This window comes from Paroedura picta, chromosome 8 (genome assembly GCF_049243985.1).
Source record: "Paroedura picta isolate Pp20150507F chromosome 8, Ppicta_v3.0, whole genome shotgun sequence".
In the NCBI taxonomy this organism is placed as follows: domain Eukaryota; kingdom Metazoa; phylum Chordata; class Lepidosauria; order Squamata; family Gekkonidae; genus Paroedura; species Paroedura picta.
Genome location: NC_135376.1, coordinates 55,624,090 through 55,647,322, shown reverse-complemented (window position 1 = coordinate 55,647,322; position 23,233 = coordinate 55,624,090). Strand labels below are relative to the sequence as shown.

At 41.4% G+C, this 23,233-nt stretch overlaps 1 non-coding gene across 1 annotated transcript; it reads right to left on the bottom strand.

Annotated features, from left to right (window-relative positions):
• Nucleotides 1-22,838: 22,838 nt before the first annotated feature.
• Nucleotides 22,839-23,032, bottom strand: LOC143844094 (U2 spliceosomal RNA). Its single transcript, XR_013233808.1, has one exon. It is a non-coding gene; the product is annotated as a U2 spliceosomal RNA (small nuclear RNA).
• Nucleotides 23,033-23,233: the final 201 nt, after the last annotated feature.

Below are 23,233 nucleotides of genomic sequence, written 5' to 3'. Positions count from 1 at the left end.
CCTCCAGCATGCAGGCCAACTTTAGGAACAAGTGACAGTGACATCCAGACCTAGAGATTTACTAGTTTTCAACTAATCCTAGAGTTTTATTTCGCCTCAATTTGACTCCATTCTTAAGTCACTCAAGACTGGAACAGATCTGGAAGTTCTGCCTTTGATTTGTCTCCTCAGTCCTAGTTGCTAATTCATTGGGAAATTATCTAGTGTGGGTGTATCTGCTTCTTAAGTCTGTTCATGCTGTGGACATGAGCTGCCTACCTGACTACTACAAAACCTCCTGTCTCAAGTCCTTGAAAATTACTATTGCTGAGCCAGGCATGATCTCTTCCTAGACTGTGACCTCTCTGCTTAGTTCTGACCCTGCTACTTCAAGGTCCCTGCTCAGTGAGGCTGCATTTGTCAGTTCTAGAGAGCCAGCTTGGTGTAGTGGTTAGGAGTGCGGACTTCTAATCTGGCAAGCTGGGTTTGAATCTGCGCTCCCCCACATGCAGCCAGCTGGGTGACCTTGGACTCACCACAGCACTGATAAAACTGCTCTGACCGAGTAGGAATATCAGGGCTCTCTCAGCCTCACCCACCTCACAGGGTGTCTGTTGTGGGGAGAGGAAAGGGAAGGCGACTGTAAGCCTCCTTCAGGTAGAGAAAAGCGGCATATAAGAACCAACTCTTCTTCTTCTTCTTCTTCTTCTTCTTCTTCTTCTTCTTCTTCTTCTTCTTCTTCTTCTTCTTCTTCTTCTATTTGCAAAGCAACATCCCTCTGGGTATAGGGTACCATCTCTCCTTCTGAATTTTAATAGCGCTCTGCAGCAGAACTATTGCTAGGGAATATGTTGGCTATGTGTTGGCTAGAGCATCCCTATTAGCATTGCTATTTTGAGCATTGTGTCTCACACTAATATATGCAAAGCCTGGAGCACTGCTACTTACATGAACACTCTCACTGATGTCTAGCACAAAGTTTAAATCTCCTTGATCAAAAGTACTGCCTCATACTTCCTAGGCCATAGGAGGCTGAATGTTGAGGCTGTTCCATGCAGTAGTTCTGTGTATGATGGTGCTAGAGTAAGAGGAAAGGGGCTGGGGAAAATGAGACTCTGTCCTTGCAAGGTAGTTGGGGACAGAGTGGAGGGAAAGCATTTTTCAATGCACTCAAAGCCAGAAGCATTTTTCAATGCACTAGAAGCCACTCTTCGTTCTCCATGCATGGATCAATTGGCTCTTTCACATATGACTGACTCAGTATGTGAGCTTCTTCAATGACATCTCAAGAAAAAGGTGTTGTAAGGAAATATTAGCACAATATTGTACTGGACTACCCAGCTATAACTCAATTTTCATACTTCTTTTTAGAGTCTAGTAATGTACTAGAGCAAATTTTCTCAATTAGCCTCCTTAAATGACCCAGCAGCAATTTATTCTGCACATGCAGATTTAGCTCTTATGCCTGTGAATGAGCTTCATATCAATCCCCTCCAAAAAACACTATCTTCACATTGGCTAATGTGGAAGTGCTGATTACAAAAGTTTGTGCAAAATGTACTTTTACAGTAATATAAAGTTAACGTGTTAATATTAGTTGGTTATCCAAAAGCCTGTGGTTTTGGAGTGTTATATCCCACTTCCAGCTTCCTGAAAAATCAATGTGATAATGAGTTCATTCATTACTTGTAGGTATTTTCAGAAATCCCCTTTGTAATTCTCTAAATATGACAGACAGATCCTCTCAGGGATGGATGAGGGCTAAAAACTGAATCAAAATGGAGGTGGTTTTAGTAGGGAGGGGGAGGTCTGACCCAGGAATTGGAATGACACATATTCTGGATGAGATAGTACTCCTCCTAAAGAGGTAGGTTTGTAGCTTGGATGTACTGCTGGGCCTGGGTCTCCTGTTGGATAGATATCATATAAGGCAAGCTAGACTGTAATAACCTATAAATAAATAATACCACATATACTCGAATATAAGCCGAGGCACCTAAATTCACCACAAAATTCAGGAAAACCTTATTGACTCACATATAAGCCGAGGCTGGTGTTTGGATAGTGGCTTTTCCCCCTCCCCCCTTTCCTTTTGGGCAGGATCCTTTTCCCCTTTTCTTCCCATCCTCCTCTTCCTTCTTTCCCTCTGACCCCTCTTGCCTTTTTATATCCAGTCCTTCTTCTTATCCCATTCCCTTCTTAGCTGGATGTTCTGTTCCTCTAGGGGCATTTCCTCCTTCTGCTCTCTGCTCTACATCTGAGACAGAGGCTTCAGAGCTTCCTGCAGCAGCAGCACATTCTAGCCTCATGCTAGCCTCCTTAAGGCAGTGAAGAGGGGAGGTGGAGACTGCTCTTCCCTCCCCTCCCACTGTTCTTCCCGGGCTTTCTCCGTCTCTGCTTCTTTCTGCATCTGTTTCTTCAGTTAGGTATTTTTGTCTCCCACCCCACACTCCTTTCTTGTCTGGCAGCTTTTTAAAAATACCCGCATATAAGCCAAGGGGGATCTTTTCAGCTTTAAAAAAGGGTTGAAAAACTCGGCTTATATGTGAGTATATATGGTATATACCAAGCACAAACAAATAGCAGCCACTGAGGAATATATTAGGAAATTCCAGAGGTAAATGCAGAAAATGCTAATGCTAAAATATTGAGCTAATCTCATTCAAATATCTAAGAAGCTCTCCAAATGCTAAGTACATGTACTAGAAGCTGATACCTCAATCACTGAAATTACACAGTTGAGCTTTGCTATTTTGTATGGCTTTTGCACTTATTTCTTTTTGTATGGATAGATTCAAGTGGGTAGCCGTATTGGTCGGTAGTAGCACAACAAGCCTCTTGTGGCGCAGAGTGGTAAGGCAGCCGTCTGAAAGCTTTGCCCATAAGGCTGGGAGTTCAATCCCAGCAGCCGGCTCAAGGTTGACTCAGCCTTCCATCCTTCCGAGGTCGGTAAAATGAGTACCCAGCTTGCTGGGGGGTAAACGGTCATGACTGGGGAAGGCACTGGCAAACCACCCCGTATTGAGTCTGCCATGAAAACGCTAGAGGGCGTCACCCCAAGGGTCAGACATGACTCGGTGCTTGCACAGGGGATACCTTTACCTTTACCACAACAAAATCAGAGTCCAGTAGCACCTTTAAGACCAACAAAGAGCACTCAAAAGCTCACGCCTTGAATAAATCTTTGTTGGTCTTAAAGGTGCTACTGGACTCGGATTTTGTTCTTTTTGTATGTTAGATATACACATATCAGCAGTGGCTAGGGATGCCTTTTACCAGCTCCAGCTGGCAAGCCAGCTGCTGCCCTTCCTGGGCAAAAATGATTTTGCCATTGTGGTGCATGCCCTGCTTATGTCAGGATTAGATTATTGCAATGTCCTCTATGAGGGGCTGCTGTTGAGGTCTGCCTGGAATTTGTACAGAATGCTGAGACCAGAATGTTGACTGGAGTGGACCTTAGAGACCATATCACTCCAGTCTGATTTTATCTACACTGACTCCCAATATGATTCTGTGCCCAGTTCAAGGTGCTGGTATCAATGTTGAAACCTGTATATGGCCTGGGTCTAACATGCCTTAAGAACCACGTACTCCCATATGAACCTACTTGATCTCTCTGATAATTTTTGGAGATGTCCTTGCCATCTTAGGCTAGATGGAAAAGGACTTTCTGAGTCACAGTGCTGAAACTTTGGAACTCCTTCCCCACTGAGATTTCCACTAGTTAGTGAAAACTTTTTTGTTTGTTTTGGTTTGGTGTTTTCTCACTAACTCTTATTAGCCCTCACCCCCATTGGAGTGTTTATATGAGTTTATGTCCTGCGATGGTTTTAGTTATTAAAATGCTGTTTTTGAAGTTTGAAATGTTTTAACATTTAACATTCAACATGTTTTAACATTTGTCACTTTGGGACCATGAACTGGATCAAAAGACAGCATAGAAATGTTAGAAGAAGAAGAGATGGTGCTATTCTGACAAACCTTTCAGTCATCCAATTGCAAGAAAGCTAGAGTCCAAGATAATAAGAAATGTAATTCAATTTGGAGAATATGGAAACAGTGAGTGTATACAGTTACTCATGAGGCTGGACAATAGAGATCAGTGGCATTCAAGAAGCATGTCTTTATCTTGTTTATGAATAAACTAGGGCAATAAAAGCTTGCTAGTTTTGTCATGAAGAAATGTTGAGTGATTTTGTATGCAGACTTGACAAAACTGGTATCATCTACCAAGCTAATTTAAGTTTATGTAGAAGTGAAAAAGGTTTTGAAAGTCACAGCATTTTTTACCAGGGAAAATGGAAAGGGAGGAGAACTTCTGCCATATTTCATCTGTCTAAAGTTCTTTTTCATTTGTAAATGGGGGGGAAATGCATTATTGATAACCACATTTGTGAACCTAGATTATAAAAAAACTAGGTGCACATCCAATATCGATATCAAATACCAATGGCAGACATTTTGTAAAATAGTTGACACTATCTGCTCTCACATTCTACTTTTTAAAAATTTGGATTATGTAAAATAGCATCTTATTTATTTGTTTCCCATATTTATATCCCAGCATGCTTGACTTAATAGGTCTCTAAAGTAGCTTACAATAACCAAAAGTCATGCAATCCATTAACTAACAGTTAAAAGACAGAATGATTAGACAAGAAGCTTAAAAAAACACACACAAGTGCCCAGGTAAATTAAAATATTACACAACCTCAAAACTCTGATGAAACAAAAATTTTTTGACTGTTTCTTTAATGGCACCCATGAAGAGGCCATATAGGTCTGCCGCTGATAGACATTTCCTAAGTTTAATACCACCACTGAGAATGTCACCTCATGTTGCTTTAAAAGGTTCAGATTGGAGGGGGGGGGGTGAGGCACAAAGAACAAAGTTGCAGATGATGGCCTAAGAGGCAGGAGTGGATTTTATTATTTATGTATTTATGTATTTATTTATACTGTCACAGACCAGGGCATCTTCTGCACTAGGCTTTTTATCCCCTGTGACCCCAAAATAATATTTAAAAAACCCTAACTATACCTTATTCGATTTCCATTTTGATGTTTAGCACTTTAAATTTTCCCTCTGCAATGTGTATGATTAATTTGCAATGACACTACCTTCCCCCCATGATATCCAAGAGAGGATATAACTTGCTATATTTGACAAAACCGCTTCAAAATCCCCAGTATTTCAAGTGTAGATGTCTGCATTTTGCCGAATTAACTCCCTTCCCTTCTTGGCACCTCCAATGCTGACATAGCGAAGCAGTCTGTCACTGGTTGTCAGGATGTCAATTCAAAGACAGCAGGAAAACTGGTTCCCAGTTGCCATTCCCTTGCAAGTCGTATTTTTGCCCTCATTTTTTAAGTGACTATACTCCAAGCCTACACTTCTCTGTACTGAGATTTTCCTTTTGGATTGTCTTTCCCCCTTGCCCCCCCCTGCTCACTCAAGAAAAGAAAAATCAACAAGCTGCCTTGTGCTCCATTCCCCCCTTCCCAACTTGCTTTGGCTGTAGAATGGCAGGAAATAAACCCGTCTCCAGCCTTGTGTTCCTTCAATGCTGGCTGGGGCTTCACGACCACTGCTCCCCTCCCCCCTCTTAGCTTCCCCAATCAAGTGAGAAGGAAAGAGCAGCCACACAATTAAGTGTAGAAGGCAATGCTTGTTTTAATTTGTCTGTTTAAAAAATAAAGGCGGAAGACTTTGTTTTTGATTGATCTGAATTCAGCGGGATTGACAATGGGGAAAAAATGTAAGTGCAGAACCAGCCCAGGATAGCAGGAGTGGATACTCTGCTGCCTCTTTCAAGCTCTACCACTCAACACCTGCACCTTGAATTGGCCACTGTAATGCCAACTGGAAACTAATGTTGTTGTTTTAAAACCCTTCTGAATGGCTTTGCCCATGCTAGCAGCCTGGCATTCTGGACCAGCTGCAGGTTACAAATACTTTTAAATGGCAAGCTCTTATAGAGTATATATAGTAGGTGGGATGGTTCGCTGTCTAATGGATCAAATTGGCTGAGGGTATCAGCAGAAACTGTTGGGATAAGGAGAATATTCCCTTAATTAACAGAGCGCTCAATAGCTATAAGCTACAGCAGAAGCCATGTGTTCATGATGTGTGCACAGGTAAGAAAATAAACAAAACCAAGACTTCTCTTTTGTCTATTCAAGCTAATTTAACTACTTTGTTTAAATAGATAAAGATAAGTTTTGGTTTTATTTGTTGTTTTCTTACCTGCACATATTAGGATGCCATTCTGCTAGAAATGTAGTTCCCATAACTAATTTAACTACTTGGTTATTTATTTACTTACTTACTGTTCTCTTGGTAAACCAGCTCAGGGTGGTGTACAACAGTGAACAATAACAATAATAATGTAAATTTAAAAAATCAGTATTTAAACCATTAAACCCCACGCCTGTAACTAGCAGCAGCAGTATAATTATTATTTCTAGTATAATCCCCTTCAGTGGGTCCTTATCCGGGTTAAGATGCTTCCATAGGGGTGCTTTTGATAGATTACAAAATTGCTTCCCCTAACCCCCCACCCCCTCATTTCACAGTGTGCTGGGGCAGAAGGAAAAGGATACCGAGTGGCTCATTGATTTGAGTTAGCCCCATGCAATAGTCATATCTGGAAGTTAGCAGGAAGCAGTTACTTGTAGCCAATGTGCTGTGATTTACATGTAAACCTTCCTAGTAGTTTGCAGGGCTGGCAGTGATGGTTTATTTCAGATGAAATGCATCCACATATCCCAAGGCTGGAGATACTTCTGTGTCTCTGGGAAACCTGTGCTCTTGCATTTGCTGGCAAGGGCTCATGGGAATTGTAGTCCATGAACATCTGGAGGACCACAGGTTGACTACCCCTGCCACTTTACTATGAAAAGTTCACATAGTCTCTGCTCATTGAAGCCCATGGGTCTGCAATGAGGAGCATAGGTGGGGAGCCAAGTATTTCACACCTATGTGTAAATCCCAGGGATTTCAATGAAACATACTGTTAAGAGGTTGCTTAGCAGTGTCCCTTTTCTAAGAGGATAATGTTGATACTGCCTAATTGAATACAGGAATACTAATGTAAAAAGAAACACACCAGTGTACAAACACAGACTGGCATGTACAGATTATATCTGAAATATACGTTTGGCTGCAATTACAGTCACTTTGAATGGTACTTGGATGGTGAACCTGATTGTTAGTTCAGCACAACACCCAGGAGGACATTTATTTGAATAGGAATATTACTGAATGTCGATCAAGCAGGTATAGCAAGAGGCATCCTGCTCAAATTCTCCCCCCCACCCCATTCTTTTGTTTCCCCTCCAAGATGTTTGATGTGCAGTGCTTGTCAGAATGTTATAATGCTTTGTTCTTTGGCACTGCTGGCCTGGTTGCCTCATCCTTCCAGATCCACCACTGAATCATCTTGGCAAACACTTGTGTCTTACTAGACCTTTCATAATGTGTTCATTTTATTTTCTAACACTGTGATGCCAGAAAGAAAAAGAAAGCTTTTGAAAAGGAGTAAAATATATATCTGCTTTGAGTTTCCACAAAGGCAGGCATGCAGGCAAGAAATGAAGTAAAATAAATCACTCCCTATATATTCTTCCTCTGGCAGCTTCCTATAGCTCGTCTGAATAACCAGCAAGTCCTTTCAGATGGGCCATGTCTGGAGTCCAAGCAGAGTATTAAGCATGGCTGGGCAAGGGCCTACACCTGAAAGTGTCAGCAGCAGTGGTCCTTCCTAGTTAAGTTCCTTCTTCCCTGTGCCTTCACCAGCCCTGAGAAAGAAGAAACTTCAGCTGGTTCAGCTTCCCTCCCCCATAGGTTTGCAGTAGTAGGGAAAGAGTCACACTGAAATTTCCTCCTCTCAGTTAAAGACACAAGAACCTTTCCTTGTATGGAATTTGGAAGGAACCCTCAAGTGCTCCTGTAGGAGCTGCAAAATGTACATGATTTAGGAATGGAACTACTCCTTAGTTACTTGGTTTTGTGGCTTTTTCTACTTGTCTTACCCTTTGACCTGTCTCCTATCTGCAAAATGGTTATTCATCCCTCCCCAGGCCTTTGGAGGTGACAGAAGCTGTACATTGCCATAAATATAATCTAAAACATGATCAATACATATATCCTTTATCAATGATTAGGGAATAATCAGTGTTCCTAGTGGACCCGATCATTTTGGGTGGCTGGTTCCCTGAATAACAACATGAAGGTAGAGTTTGGCCCAGTGACTATTCCTGGAGCTTTAGCCTTCTAAGGGCAGTTTCTTGCCTTAGGGTAAATTCCAATGCGCAGCAATGATGCCTCATACAAAAGACTCTCCCTTCCTGCAGAAGAAGTGGAATTTGAAAGCATGGGACTTCAGCTCTCTGTCTGATACCTTGTTATGCCAAGTTGGAGCACAGAGAAAATTTTTTACAGCTGAGTTATAAACCCCCTGAAAATAGGTTTTATTATGGAAATGCAAACACAAGCATAGCTATAGCAACGTGAAAGGCTCTGCTATAATAATGCCTCGATCCAACCTTTTGTGCACAATTGACATCTGAAAAGTGTGTGATTTTTGTCTCCCCCCCCATACATGTCAGTGTCAGTTCACAGTTGGTCTCAGTTTATAGCAAAGGAGCATAAAATGGTTAGTAATCCTTTCTTATAGCTAAGGACTCAGAGACGCCATCTCCAGTATTACTCTAGCTATCACACGTGGCTAAAACATAGCTATTCACACTTGAAATGTTTTTTCTGTAAATAAAAGATTTGCTGTTCCCCATAAGCTGGGTGGAGGGGGGAAGAGGTGTGAAATCCAAGAAATTTAGTGTCTGGCTAGCATTGCAAGCTTGCTGTCTTAGCTGGACTTGCATTTTGCTTCATGTGAACATACATCCAAGCAGTCTAAGGTTGCCAAGCTCCGCTGGAGATCTGCTATTACTCCTGATCTCTTGGCGACAAAGATCAGTTTACCTGGATAAAACAGCCACTTGGGAAGGTGGACTCTAAATCTCATTGAAGTCCCTCCCTAAACCCCATTTTCCTTAGGCTCCACCCCCCAAATGTCCAGGTATCAAGAGCCAGCTTGCTGTAGTGGTTTAGGGGCAGGAGCCTCTATTCTGGAGAACCAGATTTGATTCGCCACTCCCCCACATGCAGCCAGTGGAGTCATCCTGGGCCACCCAAAGTTCTCTCAGAGCTCCCACCTATCTCACAGGGTGTCTGTTACAAGGATTAGGTGATTGTAAGCCATTTTGAGCATGGTACAATCCCCCCCCCCCGCCCAGTTCTTCCTCCCAGCCTGAAGACAGCATCCCTAAAATAATCACTATTGACTTAAGTAGTGTTCAATCACTTCTTAATTAAAACTTCCTTTTAAGCAGAATCAAATGGGTTTCCTGTGCACCTTTCTCATACTAACTGTTAATTAATTAAAGGTCCATACTATGTCCCTGGATTCTGAGCATTCCACTGTCTTTAATTTGAATGTATACATGTTTAAATTATTATCTTAACAACATAAGTCATTGGTGGAGCCATTCTAAACTATATCAGAAGAGGTATGTGGAATCATTTTTCTGATATGACTTCATCATGCCACATGGCAATCCAAGAAGTCTGCAAGATCAGCAAAGCATCTAGAGGTGCTAGAAGCTGTCAGAGTTGGGTAAATTCAACATCACATCCTTTAGGATTCCTGGATCCCAGATAGTAGTTGAATGTTAGGCAGAACAAAATCTATACTAATATTTCTGGAGCAGTGAACAATAGCTTTGTCTACATCTAGATATTTATGAGACAATCTCATTTTCATTTTCATTGTCAATATAGAACATGTAGCAAATTACATTATTTAAGTTATCTCTTTTAATTTTATTTCTGCCAGGTTTATGGTTTGAGGTTGGGGTCAGTGAGATAGATCCATGTCCCCCCTCCATGGAAGGAGTATCCAGGTATGAATATCCATCTTACCTCCCCCCCCTCTAATAGCGGGGGGTGGGGAGGCGTTTTCTGCCATGTTGGGGATTATGTTTTAACTGGGGAGGTTAGTGGGGGTTTTATGACATGTAACCTGCCACGAGCCAATTTGGGACTGGCGGGAAATAAATCTAATATAATAATGATAATGATGATGATGATGATGATGATGATATGGGTTTTATTTATGTAGAATGGAATATATTTGGGAGGGTAGTTGGCTGAAAAGCCATCCAGATCTCCTTCAATGTGAACCTTGGAAACAATGCTTCAAATATATCTAATAACTTCCTCAATGGTATAACACTGAGAAATCTTGATCTGAATGTTCTAAAATATCACAATTACTAACAAAGAATTCAAGCTGGTCATATTACAAAAAGCTCTACAATTGGTTTCTCCATAGGTTTCAACAGGGAAACAAATTGCCAGGTATAACTGTCTGGAATTGCTCACTTCCACCAAATGATCCATCTCAGGGATGGGCATGAACTGGCTGATAAACTAAAGTTCATCATGAATTTTGGCCAGTTCATTAAACAATGTTCACAGTTCATTGTGGTTCATGTTTTAAATCCCTGCTTTATACTCTTCACACTGGTCAGCTTTTGGGTTTAAATGCTTGGGAGCCATTAAACCATTGTTTTCTGCTCCCCATAAAAAGGCATAGGAATCAGGGGTTTAAATGGCGAGCTTGGGGTGGTCAAACAAGAAAGCCCCTTTAAAATGTTGAGCAAATTGCTCCTGCTGTTTAGCTGATTAAAAGGACTCCCTTGGGTAGTGTTGGCTGCCCATTTGAACAGCTGGGCCAAGGGAGCAGTTTTTTTTAAGGGATTTGTTTTGGGGGAAATTCAACTAGTGTTTTCTGCTCTCCACAGCTTTCCACAGGGAACAGAAAGCATTGGTTTAAATGGCTTGGTGCTGTTTAAACTCCTGTTTTCAGTTCTACACCAAAACTGCCAGGGAGCAGAAAGTAGGGATCACAAATCCAAACAAGGCAGTTCAGTTCACAAATCAATGTCCTGGTTCATAAAGGTTAGTTTCATGATTCAGCCACGAAACATGAACCGAACTGCAAAATGTGGATTGTGCCCATCCCTAATCCCAGCATTCAGGCAGACAGGGAGACATGAAAGCAAGCTTTTTCCTCCTACCAATACCCACAAGCAGGTAGTGGTGGTTAAATAATAAAATGGAGCTCAGGGGCAATACAGTGAAGGTTTGTCCTCTCCTGGATGTATTCCACCTATTCCAGCATTCAGCTTGTGTGAATTCCTCTATCAGAGCCTGACTAGGAAAAAGTGTGCCTCATACAGAGCCCAGTGAGGTTATTAGATTTCAGTGCCATATTTTGACTGAATTTTCTCATTTATTTATTTTATTTGCAAAATTTATACTCTGTCTTTTTTGCTCTCCTCAAGGCCACCAAGGTGGCTAACAGATTGCAAAAGTATATATATGTAATGAAAACACATTTTAAAAACCATTAAAACTAAACAATAACAATTCAACAATTCAAACAGTTAAGGTATACATGTAATACAATGAAATACAACATAAAGAAAATCCACAATTGAAAACAGTAAAAATGAGGAACACTGAAGGAAATGCCAGAATAATCAAAAGAAATCTTTACCTACTGGCAGAAGTTGAAAACAAAAGTGGACACGAGACACTTTCTCTGGAGCGAGGTCCAAAGTTCTGGTGCCATGACCAAGAAGGCCCTCTCCTGGATTGCCTCCCACCTATATCCGAAACCCAAAGCAGAAACTTGGAAGATAGGTGTAGAGACCAGGTAGGTTCATAACGGATTAGGTCGTTCTTCAGGTATGCTGTTCCTAAACCATGTAGGATTTTGAAAGTCATATTGGGAGCCAATGTAGATGGCCCAAGACTGGAGTGATATAGTCACTATGACCCACTCTGGTCAACATCCTAACTACAGTTTTGAGTACCAACTGAAATGTCCATGTTTTAAGGGAAGCCCCACAAAGAGCATGTTGCAGTATGTAACCAGGGCATGCACCATGGTGGCCAGATTTTTTATCTGTCCAGAAAGGCCATAGCAAGCTAGTCAAGTCAAAGCTGGTTGAAGGCATTCCTGGCCACATATGTCTGGGTTCAAGGGCACCCTCAGATTATGGGCTTGCTTCATTGAGAGGAGTGCAGTCCAATCCAGAGTGACATCATAAATCCCAGGCCAGACTTTCCACTTACTAGTAGCAACTGCATCTTGTCAGGCCACAACATGGATTTATCCTTTGACTGTGGTGCCCCCCACCATTATGGAGCACACTTCCTGAGGAAGTAAAAGGTTATAAACCAAAAAGGAATAACAATGGCTGCTATGTTGTTTGCTTTCTATACAGAATGTGAGATTTGGTAGTTAATTCTGTGAAGCTGTTTTTTATTGTTTGAGAGGGATGACCTTGCAATTCCTGCTCTCTGACAGAGATCCAAAGGTAACCATTATAGTCACCAGAGTCCTAATTAAGAATCCTAATTAAGATACTTAATACTTAATAATATGCTGCCTATTTTGTATTCTATATTTTATAGCTCATTTTATCATTTTAAGATCTGTTCGGTTATGTAACCCCATGGCCTATTTTATTATCTCGTTGCATTTTTAAGCCCTATTTCTATATGTTTTACACTTGTTTTATGCCAATAAAAGGTGACTGACTGACTGACTGACTGACTGACTGACTGACTGACTGTTTGGGAAGGGTTAATCGTTCCCTGCACAACAAGCTTTCTGGAGCTGGTCAAGGAAGACAGCATATATATATTAAAAATAAATAAATTATCCTGTTTGGCAGGAAAATTAATTAACCATTCTGTTTGGACTACAGAAAGTTAGTGTAATATAGTGGTTAATAACAGCAGCAGACCCTAATCTGGAAAATTGGGTTTGATTCCCCCTCCCCCCTCTTCACATGAAGCCTGCTGGGTGATTTAAGGCCAGTGATAGTTCTCTTAGAGCTCTCTCAGTCCCACAAGGTTCTTGTTGTGGGGGGAGGGAGGGAAGGCAGTTGTAAGCTGCTTTGAGACTCCTTGGGGCAGAGAAAAACAGGGTATAAAAAAACAACTGTTCTTCTACATCTTTGCAAGTCAAATACCTGCCAAATTTTGCTGTCTTCTTGTCACCATTCCACTGGCCCAAAAAAATAAAAGCAGAACGTGAGATGCCAAAATAACCTCAGATTAGAAGACCTCTACCTGAATTCAAATGCTGAGAATAGGTCAGATTTGTAGCATTTATGATGTTTGCAGAGGTATATATTTAATTATTAAAATGTATACCTTGTCTTTCCTTATGACTTATGCCAGCTATTGCTTATATCAGTACTTGCATATTAAATTTCCATCAGCATATCCCTAATGATTATTATATACATCCCTACACATTATTGTAAGAGCTTTGTTTAAAGAAGTTGATTAATGACCCATATGTTTAATATGTCATGTGCTTCTAGGAGGAAATGTACAATAAAATCATCCAAAGCTAAAGTAGCATTTATAGAGTCATAACCATACTTTTATCATACAAGAATTTAGAGTTCGAGCATGTGATAGTTTAGGCTAAGAAATAGTGACATACCATAGAGTACAGAGCTGAGATTCCCACCATTAAACAATATACTCCAACTGGTTACATCTTCTGCATTAAGAATGTCTAAATTTCAGCCTCTGATATCTCAATTAGAACATTGTTTTGTTCTATTTATAGGACATTTGAATATATACATATAACCCACAGCCTGAGAGGTTCTTGCTTGAGAGAAGGGATGTTGTTTTTTAAAAAATCACAACATCAATTTCTACCTGTTAAGTTGGAGAGCTGCTGAGAGTTGATGGAGCCAGTACTGAGCTGACCTAATTGGATCAGATTCAATATAAGGCAGTTTCATTTGTTCATATATTCCCTGTACTGATATTAAGTAGCACTGGATTGGATATCTGCTGTCAAAAGGCCTGTCAATTTTCCTCCATGTTAGATCATTCCAATTCCCCTTTACATTGTTCCCAGGAATCTCCTGTCTCTGAAGACAGTGTTTGTGGGGCAGAGGGGGATCAGTGTGATGTAGTGGTTAAGAAACGCAACATCTAAACACAACATCTAAACTTGGTTCTCCATCTTCCACATACAGCCAACTGGATTACCTTAGGCCAGTCACATTACTCTCAAAGCTCTCTCAGTCCCATCAACCTCTCATGGACCAATTATGCATGGGGCAGGAAATCTGGGGTGACAGCAGCAAGGCAGCCCGATTGTGTATGGCGCTGCTGCCAACCCAGCCCTAGCCTGGGCCAGTTTGGTGTAGTGGTTAGGAGTGCGGACTTCTAATCTGGCATGCCGGGTTCGATTCTGCGCTCCCCCACATGCAATCAGCTGGGTGACCTTGGGCTCGCCACGGCACTGATAAAACTGTTCTGACCGGGCAGTGATATCAGCGCTCTCTCAGCCTCACCCACCTCACAGGGTGTCTGTTGTGGGGAGAGGAATGGGAAGGCGACTGTAAGCCGCTTTGAGCCTCCTTCGGGTAGGGAAAAGCGGCATATAAGAACCAACTCTTCTTCTTCTTCTTCTAGCCTGGCACAGCACCCTGGAAGGCCCGCGGTAAGGGAACGCAGAATCTTCTGCATTCCCTTGTACGCCACAGGTGCCAGCAGGGCCTAGGTCAAGCTGGCACAATGCATAATCAGCAGAGCTGAGCCTTTGGGTCTGGCTCTTCCCCTGACCTACAGTGTCCCTGCAGGGACACCACATGCCCCTGTCAGCTCTGCAGAGCTGTGGAGCTGGCCAGGGAGTCCTCCCAAACCCACCTTGGTTGGAGAGTGGCATGCTGCTCCCTGCCATCATTCGGTGGGGGCCCCATGTCCCCACCCCCCTCCCCTCCACTGCTGCCGCCTCCAAGCAGCATACTGGGCTTTCAGCCCCGGCGTTTTGCATGCGTGCACTACTCCGGGGCATTTCTTCCCCCGTGCATGGAATGTGCTGGGGCATGCTGTCCTGATGCAATGCATACAATATGAAAAAGGACGAAAGGTTTAAAACATATACAGAGAAAAATGGGAATGTTTTTTGACTGACATTCCCCACAATACTTTACAGAGCCGGTGGCCTATCTATATATAAAAATTGGTTGATAAGAGTATAAGGAATCAACCACTGAAGAAAAATTGATATTACACCTGGGTAACTGCTGAGATGTTTGCCAATCAAAACCGTTACAACTTTGTGTCAGAAAATCTGGGAAGCTAATAACTGGCCAGAAGAGTGGAAATGATCTGTGTTCATCCCACTACCAAAAAATGGTGACACAAAAAATTGCTCCAACTACTGTACAAGGTAGTGACAGATTTTATTTTCCTGGGCTCCAAGATCACTGCAGATGGGGACTGCAGCAAAGAAATTAAAAGACGCTTGCTCCTAGGGAGGAAAGCTATGGCAAATCTAGACGGCATCCTAAAAAGCAGAGACATCACCCTGCCAACCAAAGTGCATTTAGTCAAGGCTATGGTATTCCCAGTTGCAATGTATGGCTGTGAAAGTTGGACCATAAGGAAGGCTGAGCGTCAAAGAATTGAGGCTTTTGAACTCTGGTGCTAGAGAAGACTCTTGCGAGTCCCTTGGACTACAAGGCGAACAAACCAGCCAGTCCTAGAGGAGATCAGCACTGACTGCTCCTTAGAAGGCCAGATCCTGAAGATGAAACTGAAATATTTTGACCACCTCATGAGAAGGAAGGACTCCCTGGAGAAGAGCCTAATGCTGGGAGTGATTGAGGGCAAAAGAAGAAGGGGACGACAAAGAATGAGGTGGCTGGATGGAGTCACTGAAGCAGTAGGTGCAAACTTAAATGGACTCTGGGGAATGGTAGAGGACAGGAAGGCCCGTAGGATCATTGTCCATGGGGTCACGATGGGTCGGACACGACTTCGCACCCAACAACAACAACAACAACAACAACAACTGCACAAGAGCCCTGATTTCTCATGCTAGTAAGATCTTGCTTAAAATTATATAGCAACACATAGTATATTACCTCAATTTGTTTTATGGTACCAGTTGCATGCTGAAGAGCTAAGGCTTTGTTTTGTATGAAGAAAGTCTCAGGTTGAGTCCTGGGCATCTCCAGTTTTAAAAAGGAACAGGGAGTAGGTGATATGAAGGATCTCTCCTTGAGACCCTATAGAGGTGCTGCTAGTCTGAATAGGCAATACTGACTTTGAGGGACTTGTTGACATAGTAATGACCTCAACAAAGATGCAGAATCTAATTAAAGTGTAGGTGAAGGTTTATTCAGGAACTTACACACTTGATAGTGAAAGGCACAGACTGAGTGTCCTAACTACACCACTAGCTGAGTGGCTCTTCCAAGAAGAAGAGATTGCCCTAAGAGCAGCAATCTGTAGGACGACAAGGAATGACACTTTACAAGAGAGAAAGTACTGATCTCACTATCCTAACTAATTTCCTTCTTGCTACCCCCTGCAGGGTCTTCTCTTCTTCTTTATTCACCAGATATTAGTGATATACCTTCCATTCTTGGATCATTTGTACATGATTCACATTTGCAGTAAAGGTCAAGATTCTGTTTTCTAGACCTTTTCCCTCATCATAACTCTCCTGTTTGCTCCCTCTTGAGTTGTGTGTGTGGCCTTCCTATGAAACTATTTTTCCACGTTTGATGCCTACTTTCCAACTGTGATATAGTTCCATGTTCTTATTCCCTCAGCTTGTTTATCAGGGCAGTTGCTGGGGGAAAAAGACCAACATGTTCACTATCATAAAACACAGTGAGATAATCTGCTTAACTGAGAGAAGTCCCTTCAGATTATTAACAGATGAAATCTAGAAAGTATAGCATTTCAAAGCTGCCAAACCGTTGGTGGAATATTTTACATTTCAGTGGGTTCATCTGTTTAACAGTCAACATTGTGCTGTGTGTATTAACCTTGAATACATATGCTTTTGGTTTTGGATCTTTATTGGCTTTGTTCTTTATTGCCACACTCTCCTTATTACAGACATATAGGAAATCATAACTGAAATGATCAGCCTACTTTATTGCATAGCGTGAATAGAAATAAGTATTTCCTGCATTTATATTTAGAGAGTACAAAAATAAAAATGCAATTGTAGAGCTAAATGTGGACTACATCCTGTTTCATTTATTTGTGAGGGTTGTGTCCTTTATAATTCAGGCCATGCCAGCTATGAGGAAACTCCTGCCAAACAAACAGGGCTTCCTTGGGGTTGGTTATGGTCCACAAGGGATCCCTGTGCCATGCCCATTAGGAGGAGACTTATCAATATATCTCCCCCTTCTATTTCATCTTCATTGCAGCTGTCACCATCACTATCACTGTCCCAATTTGCAACAGCATGCACCCCAGAGACACCCAGTTATGCATGTGAAAGCTATGGATGAGTATTTAAAAAAAAGACTTCCTTATGTAGATACCAAAGTTTAATGTCTACACCAACAAGAGGTGAACTGTGAACTTTATGGAACATGAGCCTCTAAACTGAAATCAATTTTTTCCCGTAATCCCTAATACCTTGTAGTTATTCTGTAGTGAATGAAAAGTACTCCACGCATCCTTAGAAGCAATATATTTTCATGACTTCTGTCTTGAGGGATAACCTGACATTAATAGTCTTTAGGGCTTGTAGATGCAAATTATGTGAGGAGGATAGACATAACTCGGAAGCTTTTGTGAATCTCTCTTCTACTATGGTTTATAGTTGGGGTCATACAGATTGACAGCTACAGCAGCAAACAGACTTTGAAACATCAGGATTAGTGTGAATTGATACAGTTGCTTAGAATGTTCAACTGTTGATGTCAGGTGAGGGAACATGTGAATTTTTTTTTTCTTTTAAAAGATCTTTTTAAAGATTTGAGGTCTGGAGATTTTATGCCAGAAAAGGGAATGAAGTTTGGGGGAGACATCATAAATCAGAAGGTGTACACCTGCTTTATCTGCTGAAAGTCTTAGGTTCAAATCAGAATATATGGAGAAGGATCTCAGCAAGCAGATATTGTGAAAGAACTTTTCAAACATTAGAACTTGGAGAACCTGGAGAAGTTCCTGCCAGTCAAGTTGACAGAAATGAGTTAGAAGCACCAGTGGTATAAAGCAGATTAATGTGATCAAATGTTGGATAACTCCGGGCATGACTGGGAGTGCTGCAGGAACAGTGGTTGCATGTTCTCTTCAAGCAAAGGTTGTATACACACTTTTCTTGGATGCTTTAGGATGCTTTGGGCTGATCCTGCGTTGAGCAGGGGGTTGGACTAGATGGCCTATATCGCCCCTTCCAACTCTATGATTCTATGATTCTATGTTCAGGATGTGCTGGACTTTTCTGTACTCTTCCACAAGTATTCAAGCTAGAGGCTAGCTTGGGTGTTTACTGTTGCTGCTGAGGGCTGGCACCAGTATCATCATCACTGCCCCCTTGCTTGTTTTTTCTTTCTTTCCTGGGACATTTTAGGGCTCCCAAAACTGTCTTAATTATACATTCTCAGTGGTTTCTGTAGATTTATGCACTTGTCAGCAGTTTTGGATGAAGCTATTATTTTGCCTCCAGTCATTTTTCTCATGGGGAAGTGATAGCTATTGGCTTGATATGACACAAATATCCATTCTGGCCAGTTAGATTGGTGGGAGGGTAAGCTATCTAACATCTTCCTTTGCATCTTGGCATCTAGGTTCTAACTTAGGAGCAGCATGTTTCCTGAGGTATTGATGGGGAAAGTATTAACCAAGCCAAACACTATGGCCTGACTTGGCCTAGGGCCTTGGTGGCAACTTCCTCACTGTTCTGTTCTGTTATCCTCAATCGGCACACTAACTATCACCGCAGGATTATGTGGATGGTCAGCATTGCCCGGAAGGGACTGGTATGAACTGGCTCATGAACTAAAGTTTGCGATGAATTTTGGTCAGTTCACACTTTGGAAATAATGTTTGTGGCAAGTCCCCCAGCATGAACTTTCATGAACCTTCAAGACATTCATGGAGGTTAGTGCCAGGTTGTGAGCAGAGACATTCCCAGAAAGACTCTCTGCTCAACCAACATTTTTACAGAACTTCAAGTCAACAACTTGAAGGTCATGGGGAAGAGTACCCACGTGAGGTCCCTTTTGACTTCTGTGTCTCTAGCTTGCACAGGATCTGTTCCATACACTCCTGAACCTCAGTTGTTTAGACTGGCACAGTTCAGGAAATTCAGAAGTATGTAGAACAGATCCTGTGCAAACATGAAACTAACAGTGAACCTCTCCCAGATGCTCCTCTGTTATGACCTCAAAGTTTGGTGAATGTTGGATTTATGGGGTCTGACTTACAGCCCCCCAAAGAAGGTGCCCACCAGAAACTGCTTTCTGGAGAAATGACATGTGGTAATTTTCCCAGGAAGCATTTCCCTGGGGGCATCTTCTTTGGAGGGCTATAATTTGGACCCAGTAAATGTCCATTTAGACAGTATAACTATGTACAAGTAGTTGAACTGGATGAGAGAAGAAACCGCTCTGACTTGGGATAAATAAATCAATTGTTTGAGATATTTTATTTATTTATTTACAATAATTTTATAGCATTTTTCCTCTTTGCTCAAAGCAGTTTACAAAAAAAAACCCACAATTACATTAAAACTGATTAGAAATATTAACAAAATTGAACACCATTAGAACTACTGCGTAAAATGCCAATTGGACGAGGGCAAGGAAAGATCCCTGTTGGCAGCAGAGGCTGGGACCCACAGTAATGAGTTTAAACTGAATGTTGAATGCAACAAGCTAGATATTAAGAATTTTTTCCCACAACCAGAGTAGTTCAGCAGTGGCTTCCTGAAGAGGTGGTGAGCTCCCCCTCACTGGCACTTTTCAAGCAGCAGCTGGACAGATACTTATCCTGGATGCTTTAGGTTGATCTTGCATTAAGCAGAGGATTGAACTAGATGGCCTGTATGGCCCCTCCCAACTCTATGATTCTATGTATGCACAAGTGAACTGGATCTGGAAAACTCAATCCAAGTCAAATCTATTATCACTTGGCAGTGTCATGTGGAAACTGGAACATTGGTTTCTGCATCAAGCAGAGTGCATCCAGTTGTGGAGCTGCAGGAGGAAGTTTTTAGGTGTGTTTAGGGTTCAAATTTAAACTGTGCCTTAATTCATCGGGACATCAGCATCTTTATGTGATGGAGCTCACACAGACCCCTCCCTCCACCATATGAAACATGTAAACAAATTGTGAAGAGTCACTTAAACCAAGCGGACACAAAATTAAGCATTAATGAATCCATGGGGGACTCAAAAACATGTTGATGAGGTAAATGGGGTCTTTGCTACAATCTAAGCAATCTTAAGCAGATCCACTCAGAATCCCGCTCACATCTATTCGGTGGGAGTCCTAAAAAATTGTTCTTGGGCTTGCATTGTAAATTATTTAAAAATAAATACAGGATACATCCTTTGTAAGCTACCCTATATCTTATAAAGTTGGAAAAGCATGAGGAAAATAATTTAAACAGCAACACTAGGGAGAATGGTTTATCTTCATTAAATATTGTCAAAACTTCATTTGCTTTGAGACATAATATTTATTCAACACTGGTCTAAAGCAAAAAGGTTAGAAAAAAGTTGTAGATTAGTAGTATATTATTTTGTCATTTCAGAGGCATTAAGACCAGACAGTTTTCTATCTGAAGCAGCCATAGAAAGCGATTTCTTTCAGGCCACGAGGAGTGGAGTCAATTAAAGAGGGAGAGGATGGGGACAGCTGTGTGCGAGTGATGGCGGATACCTCATTCGGCAATTTTGTAAAAATAATAGTTGTGGAGATAGTATTTATGAGAGGGATTTATGGGACAATTTTGCTGCACACATGTGGTAAGAGTCACCGGAGCAATTCATTCCTAGCAAAGGGGTCAACCTATTTCAGCAAAGCGATATTTTTTAATATAACAAATATCCCTTCTGATATGCAATAGGCATATTCTCTGACAATCGAAGCTCAGTGCACAATGAGCCAATGAGACGGCTATCTTTCCAAGTTTTCAGTGCTCTCTTTTCCCATCATAATTGCAAACAACAAACACCTAAATTCAATAGACCTGAGAACCCAACTGGCCATATGAATCAAAACAGCTCTTGGAGAAATTAGGTTATCATTCATTAGCTATCTATCATGCGGCCACTGGTAGGCTGGCAGGATATGAGGGCCATTTAATTAGGTCCAGCACCACTCTTTGGTGTGAAAAGGCTCTCAAAAGCTTCAATTCCCCACAGCTTCACAGCGGGAAGTTGTTGGCGATAATTGACATAGGATTTCCTTGTTAACCAGCAGCAGACATGCTGGATTAAAGCGACAGAGATCTCGAGAAGAAAGTGAAAAGAGATAAGACGCTCGGAAAGACTTCTGCTTATTTTGCACTTGAGGATGATGAGCAAATAGCAATAACAAACTGGAGAGCTGCTCCCTGCAAGTAAGGCCTCCACTTATCAGACCCATTTCAGCTTGACTGATCAAAGATTGACTTCCCTTAAAATAACATAGGCCTGGGGTTTGTTGGTTTATTAAGCTGCAGGTTTTATGAATTATCACAGTTTTAAAGATGGATTGAAGCTTATGTGAAGGAGGAGAGGATTATCGTGTTTTCATCTAAACAATTATAAAATATCACAGCAGAAAGCTTGCTTGCAAATGACATCATTTTCTCTTGCAAACTAAACAGGGTCATTGTGCGCCTTTACATACAGGTTTCCAACAAGTGCACCAATCCTGGTTAAATTAAACTCAGCTTTTGAGAAGACGATAGCATTGTAAATATATACTTAACATCTAATGCTTGCACAGTCTGAAAGGTAAGTGTATTTAATTTCGGAGCAGATCTTCTTTAAAAGTGTGTGTGGTGGGAAAGACATGCGCCTATTGAGATGTTTCTTAAACTTTGCCTCTGATAAATGATATTGAAACAGATCCACATGAGCATAGTTAAATGGAAATGTCTCCTTTGGAGCAGAGACAATTATTGTATATCACTTAATAACTTAACCTTACAACAGCACATGTGGTATTAATCAAGAACCAAAAGCAGTAAAACCTTATTTCAGTATTTCCTCCAGAGTATTTTGGGACATATGTGGATAAAGTTGCATGTGCAGGTAGAATACAAGAGCTTCCAGCACCATAAGGCTGAGAAACTCTAATTCCATCATTGCACATAAAACCCATTCTGTTGTGAATAATGAGTCCCATAATGATGCAAGCCATTACAATGGCCAGTGCCATAATATAATGAGAGAATGTAACAATAATGACATTTTATTACTTTACCATGTAAGTTTGAATATGAATTGATTAGTCAAGCAAGCTCCCCCTTACAATCATTGGAGTGGTTTGGTCCTAAGGTACAACAGCCTAGAAGAATGTGCAAGAATCTGAAGGAAATGGAATGAGGCAGCCCCTTTTCCTTCCCAGGCACCTGACTGCAAACTGTGTTATCCAGTCTCCACACTCAGAGGTTCAGAGAATGGCATAGGGTAGGAAGAGGCAAGGTCAGACTTTCTCAACCAAGATTTTGTGAAACCATGGAGTTTCTTGAGGACCATAGAAGGGTTTCCTGAATGGGTGTGAGTTAATTAATTTTAATATATTTTTAAAAAATTATTAAACATTTATCAGGTTATATGACCATATATGGCCCTCTCCCAAAATAGTCAGTGATGAGCCTGAAGGGGGTGGAAGAGGAGGGGCCCTGTGTGGGATTGTAAATAGCTATGCTTCCCAACCATATTCTGCATGATCGCACCACTTCTGGGGGTTCTAAGAGCCTGAAGACTATTTCATGGGTTTCTCAATGCTAAAGAAGTTGAGAAAGGCAGGCCTAGACCAGTGTTCCATGATCTGCCTCTCATTTCCATTGTGATGCTGAGCTTACAGTGTAGCTAAATAATGCACTACAGAACTCCTCTTTTTTTATATTGATGCTGATAAGAACAGATACTACGCTTGATCTTAGCCAAAAGGCCGAGAGGCGATCCTTTTTTTTATATAAAGTCCGTGTTCATCCTCACTGCACACTGAAGATCTGCTCATCTGGTTCCCGGCTCATGCAAACAGATGACTCCAATGAATTGAAAATATAGAATAATCTAAATCTAACTTCCTTTAAGAAAACTACCATCAAATGAGTAAAATGTTTGGCTTAATGGAAAAGACTCTTGGATCTTGTCATTCTAT